The sequence below is a fragment of the Hipposideros armiger genome, unplaced genomic scaffold, assembly GCF_001890085.2.
Source record: "Hipposideros armiger isolate ML-2016 unplaced genomic scaffold, ASM189008v1 scaffold_822, whole genome shotgun sequence".
Classification (NCBI taxonomy): Eukaryota; Metazoa; Chordata; class Mammalia; order Chiroptera; family Hipposideridae; genus Hipposideros; species Hipposideros armiger.
The window spans coordinates 491,998-498,809 of NW_017732172.1; positions in this window are offsets into that span (position 1 = coordinate 491,998).

Consider the following 6,812-nt stretch of genomic DNA (forward strand, 5'->3'; position numbering starts at 1 on the left):
CTTTAGAGAAATGTCGCTTTATAGACACCTTGACTTTTTTCTTTTTTTATCTCCAGGATTTATTAATTGAGTTTTTTAACCTATTAACATCTTCTAAAGTTTTTACCTCCTCTCCAACAAGCTTCCCATTCTACATTAGCTCTGTGACTTTTGGAAAATTGTCTTACTGCTCAAAATTCTGGTTCCATAGCCAAAATGGGAATAAAAATAGCACCCTCCTTGTAACATTATTGTAGGACTAATTGAGATAATATTTGAAAAGTTCAGTGCATGCTGCCAGGCAGAAAGCATTTAACACATGTTGTCTATTACCACATTCCTCACCTTAGTGTAGTATTCATCATCTTTCAGTGAGGATAATGTTGAAAGTTTTCTAACTGAACTTCTGTGACTACTTTCTTTTTATTTTAATTCATTCTCTTCTTTGTGGCCAAAATTATTATCCCCCAAACATAAATATGATCATATATTTCCCTATTACATACAATCTTTAGGATGATTACTTAAAAGCTACCTGTGCCATTCACTGAGCTGGTCACTAAGAATACAGAGCTGATTATACTCAATTCTTGCCTTTAAGCAGCATTTGGAGTAGTAGGGGAGACGGATCCATAAACAAATCACTTCACATCCAACAAAAATTGTACAGAGGGTTCTCAACTTACAGTGTGGTTACCTCTGATACAATCATAAGTTGAAAATAATGCTGTCAAAAATGCATTTAATATACCCAAACTACTAAACATCATAGCTTAGCAGAGCTTACCTTAAACATGCTCAGAACACTTACATTAGCCCACAGTTGGTCAACTATCTTGTTTCATCTCAAGAGTAATTGCCTTTCTCTTCTTCTCACAGGAAGCAAAAGACACAGGTGAGTGTTTTATACATAGTATGGGAAGTGAAAACAAAAAACACAATATCCAGAAAATTCTGGCAACACAGTATGCTGTATAGTATCAGTTGTTTACCATTGTGATGGTGTGGCTGACTGGGAGCTGTGGCTCGCTGCTGTTTCCCAGATCATGAAAAAGTATCATATTACATAGCCCAGGAAAAGATCAAAATTCAAAACTCAAAGTACATTTTCTACTGAATGTGCATCCCTTTTGTACCATTGTAAAGTTGAAAAATAGTAAGTTTAACCATCATGCCGGGGACCATCTGTACATGTAAGGTACAGAAGTTGTGTGCAAGGTTAGATGCTTAACTGCATTAAGAGTAATGGTGACAGTGGAGGAAGGGAAGGTAAAAATATACACATGGAAGGTGACACCTTAGCAGTGTTTTGATGGAAAAGTATAGCTTGGATGCAATATTGTAAACAATGAGAGACTACTGAAGGGCTTGAAGCAAAGGAAATCTGAGGTTTTCATTTTGGAGAACATTCTTTAACTTTGTAGAGGATGGATTTGAGGGCCCAGAAGAGTCAGTTTGGCAGGGAAAGCATAGAGGAGATAACACAGGGAAAATGAGAGATAATGAGTCTTCTGGCCCCAAAGGGAGCAGACAGAGAGGCCTTGGTTTCTGACCAAGAAGTCAACACGGGTGTGGCCCTGCGTGACTCAGCTTTACCTTCTGACCTTTCCCTAATAAATCCCCCATTTCTTGGCCACCATTTTTGTTTGAATGGGCTCTTCATAACCTAAAACAAAACCCAAACCAAACAAAAAACTTATTCAGAAAAAGCGTACAGAAGAAATATCTTGGCAAACACTGAACATTTAGGCAGAGCTCACATTTATTGAGGTATGTAGCTTAAAGAGAGCTACAGATCATCTGTTGCTCTTGGGTGCTATTATGACCCTTGTTTTAAGATGAACAAACAGAGGCATAGAGGTTACACTGTAAGTTAGTGATGGTTAAGACTCAAATCCCAGTCAGCTTAGCTGCAGAGCCAGTGCTTACAACCATCCTCTCCCTACCTCTTATCACCTCCCTGTCTGCCTTCCCCACACAAATAAAATTCTGCTTCTCAGCTTCATTCATTCATTCCCAGTTCCTGCCATAGTGCTTTGTCTCCCCACAATTCTTTCTTCTGAATTTTCATTGGCAAATCTCTCCTAATCCTTTCAGATGAAGCCTAAATATGGACACCTCTCTCAGGCCTCTCTACCCTTTCTCTTTCTCCCAACCCCTTCCCAAAACAGCAGAATGAATCACTCCACTTGGGTCCCATGAAGCCTTATATGTGCCTGCATTTTGATATACTTTCTTCATTAGTTAGCATGTCTGATCTTTTGCAGAAAGGCAGCGTAGCATCTGGCACATAGTAGGTGCATACTTGGAATTAATAATCTTGCGAATAAATAACGAATAATGTGAATCAATAATACTGGCAAAAACGGAAGTACTGGCATCAAGTAATACTTTTCAGGAGCAGGATAGAATGGTTTCCAGATACTCAATGAATCCTCAAATCTCAAAAGGGAGAAACTTCAGAAATCCAAGCAGCGATCATTTGAAGACATTTCTTTTATTCAATGCTCCCTATTTTCCAAGATACTTGTATTTTATTGCAACAGGTGGACTAAAATGATGTATTTATGTTTCCCACAAATCAGAAATGCTTCTCTGTTGCTTCTATTTGCTTTAAAAGACACATGGGAGACAGAATATGCTTGCCACTCCCTCCAGTTTCTTGGCAGACTGTCTTTGCATCCCAAAACCCTCCACTGCTTCCTCTGTGTACAGTTCCTCTCTTCCTACATCTTTCCTGCTTGTGTGACATCTGTGCCCAGCCATCATCACCACAGTATTGTCTGTGGCACCATGAACTGTCCAATGCACTATTAATCAAGACGGCAGCCCAGCCACTGGTCTTATCCCAGACTGTGTCCTCATTTAAAATCTGGCTTCTATTAGTCAAAAAATTTGACTATGAGTCACAGAAGGGTATATTACATGTTTCTAAATAAAATACAGTGAACAAACCAATATTCTTATATATCTGTATTTGTGTACATGTAGTGACCGCTATGAATATGCTTTTGTTTTGTATCTTTAAATTGCTTTTCTTCTTTCCTGCTAATGAGTGATAGAATATTCTCTCAGACTTGGTTACCAAGACAGCAATGGAAATGCCTTCTGTTCTGTTGCTTTACAAAATATATAGTGTCATTAGAATAAAACAAATTGGATTTGCAGTTTAAGTTGTCATTTTAGCATGCTGTCTTCATTCTTGCTAAATGCTTTTCAGGGTCCAATCCTTGTTTATTCTCTTGTATTACAATAAAGAATTGAGATCTACTCACTAGGAAAGATATACAGTGAGGCAAGACCAGGCCAGGCACAAGTATTAAGAGAGATCTCAGGAGCCTGTAACGCTTGTACACAGTAGCAATTGATAAATGTATTAGAAACGAAGCAAGCTTGAGAAACCAAATAGCAAAACTGAGGAAATTTAGAGGAATCTAGAAAGAGCTAAAATTTTTATGTGATAGATGAGAGCATATCTTAAAGTTCCAATAATATCTAAGGTTCATGTCCCTTTACCTACATTTCCCTAAGGGGCAAAGCATGGTTAAGCTCAGTGCCCTGGAACCATTAATTGGCAGAATCCTGGGTGGGCAGCATGTAGGAAGGAAGAGCTAGGAACATAGGGAAGGAGGAAGGAGGGATAGAGACAAACTCATAATCCTTGCATGCACTTCGCACATTAAATCACGTTAGATGTTTTACATGTACATGGGGACATGTACAAGATACCTCGTGCCTTTAAAATACTACATATCATAATATGAACTGTATATGTTTATGCATAAACTTTTGGAATTAGCTGGCACATGAATGGTAAGGAGACATATGTGTGTGCCAAGTAAAAAACGGCAATACTGTTAAAAAAATGATTTCCTCACTTAGAAAATAACATGGTGATAGATTTTTAATGTATTGGTTTTGCTTAAGATCTTAGTTGCCTTTATTTCTACCAGTTGTGATCTGGTTATTTTTAAGTGTCAAAGCTTTGCATTTGTTGCATTATAGGAGTTCTTAAAGCATTTAACACACACACACACACACACATACATGCACTTCATAGAGACTTGGATAACATATTTATTTTCATACATGCTAAAATGGGCAAATGTTTATTTAAAAAGTTTTGTCCATTCATTAGGGAACATGTGAATGTGTGAGACAACTTGTGAGTAAGTGGAGAACAGAGATCCAAGTTGGGAGAGGTCAGAGATAGGACATCTACCACGAAAAGGTAAATGGAATACAAATGTGATTTTTTTATATAGCAATAAGTAGAGTAATTTAAGCAAACAATCTCTTGCTTATACTTTCTAGAAAATGGCATACGGAAAGATTATCTTGCTTGAGGGATATAGAGAATTTGCCTTTTCTCCACTTCATTTGTTTCAATAGATTAAGCCCCAGGAATTCAAATGAGTCACTAGATAAAAACATGGGCTTAAAAGCAGTTTTTAAGGGGAGGGGGAGGGCTAAAAAAAAAGTAGTTTTTAAAAGTTAAAACAAGTGTTCAACTACACAGCATTATCATTGTTCTGTTTCTCAGAACAACTCAGCTGCCATCCAATATGGGATTGTACACAAATGTTAGGCAAATTAGACTCTAACAGGCACAATTCTTGTATAATCAATCGGTCCCCAAAGATCGCGGCCCAGCTTCAGGGTGCTTGCTGGTGTTCTCTAGGGTGGATGGCAAAAGGGTAATGGGGATTACCGTGATACTGAGCAGCATTTCGCTTTTTCTGAGCACTTCCATGTTCACAGCTCTCTTTGAGCATGGTGTCTTGAGCTCCTTTTTTTGCTCCAGCCACAAACTTCATTCAAGGTCCAGTTCAAATATCACTTAGTTTCTGAAGCCTTCCTTTACTTCAGTGGGTATTCTATCACCCTCTTTTTGTGTGTCCATAGCCTATTGTTCACACTGTTTAAAGCACCTTTCAAATTTACACCTTTGATTCACTCACTACTCTGAGCACTGCTTTACAGATAAAGATGATGACTTGTTCATATTTGGTATCCTCAGACTTTAGCCCAGTGCCTGGAAAGTAAGAACTGCTCAGGAGTTAATTAATCAATAACTGGGCTTTTATATACTTTTGACATCCAGTTTGCTTTGACAGACAGGATGAGACCATGCCAACTTTGACCTGGATAATTTGAGTCAATGTAGTACAAATGGTGATGAATGAAGGTTTGTCTTGGAAACACTGAGAATTTTACTGCTCTATTGGTTATCTAAATCACCCACTTCTATTAATTTCACTCAAAAAATGTGATATTCTTTATGATAAATTATGATTTGAAAAATGTCTAGACAGAACCTGCAGATTATATCATACTGGTACACTACATTGTGTCTTTTTTCAAAAATATTACAAATCACACTTTTCTTCTTCTTTGATCATACACTTCAGTGTAAACCTGAACTAGATGAATATTAACTGCAATTAGAGTCTAGAAATGAAGGAAAGTTACCTGAGTTCCTATGGTATTTGCATTTCAAGTAGCATTATTATGGCTCTTTGACACACAAATTATAACCTGAAAGGGTAGGGGAAAAAAGGGTGGCTACTATTCACTTAACTTGGTCAATATGTAGAGTCAAGAGAGTAATTGGAGTCCATAGTGAAGTTTCAGTCTGTAATTAAAATAGAATGAAGTCAGTCTTTAGAGTATTAAGCAGTCAGATCAGTCAGATCAGACAATTCAGGTCTGAAAGTATCACATTGAGAATTGATTCAATGACAGTGATTACTTAAAAATAGAAGCTATCTTTGAATACAGCCATTGATTTATGGTGTTCTATAAAACGAGGATATGAAAATCAAAGCAAATCATAAAATGCTTACTTTTTATCATGATCATGCTCCACACTTTCCTATTGATCTCCATTGCTGCCAAAGCTGTTATTTTATCTCTTTGATGTTAACTTGGAATTTAAAGAATTAAGCTCACAGCCTTTTGAGAAGACTCACCTTCTCCCTGTCCTAGGCCTTTCAATTCCCCATCTATCCACATACACTTGTACACACACATGTATGCACACACATGCACACAAGCATGTGTCACACAGGTCAGTAAACATTAACTTTGGCCAAAAATATGAGAAAACTTGAGGGTAAGAGAATGAATGGGATCAGCACTATCTTAGGGTGCTTTTTCCTGTCTCCTTTGTCCAAGATTATAAGTAGGCTTCTCTTTCTTACATCTCTCCTTCTGAATAGGACAGATATACAAGTTGATTTTATTAGGTCATACTTGAAATTATTTAATTAAAAATGCGCTTGCTACTTCTGGTCCTGATTGTTTTGTACCAAGTGAACATACTTCGTTTAAAATTTATTTTTCAATTATAGTTGTCATACAGTGTTATATTAGTCTCAGGTGCACAACATAATGATTAGAGATTTATATACCTTATGAAATGATCACCCCTGTAAGTCTAGTACCCATCTGACACCATATATATTTATTAAAATAGTATTAATTATATTCCCTAAGTTACGCTTTACATCCTCATGACTATTTTTATAACTGCAAATTTGTACTTAATCTCTTTCACCTTGGACATACTTTTTAGTTATTAAAAGCAAATTGTACTTGAAACTGCTATTTATATACCATTAATGTCACAGGTCATTAAATTTTTCTGTCGACTCAATTCCATCAATAAATTCATTTCTAAAAGTAGAAAAAGCAAACTATGAAACATTATCTTTGCATTCAAGTGGCATGGTGCCATTTGATACAATTCTAAAGGACTTATTTCTTCTTTGGCTTTAGGTACCTCAGCTCTAGAAAGTCATTTTGACTTCATTACCCTGAGACTGTTTCAA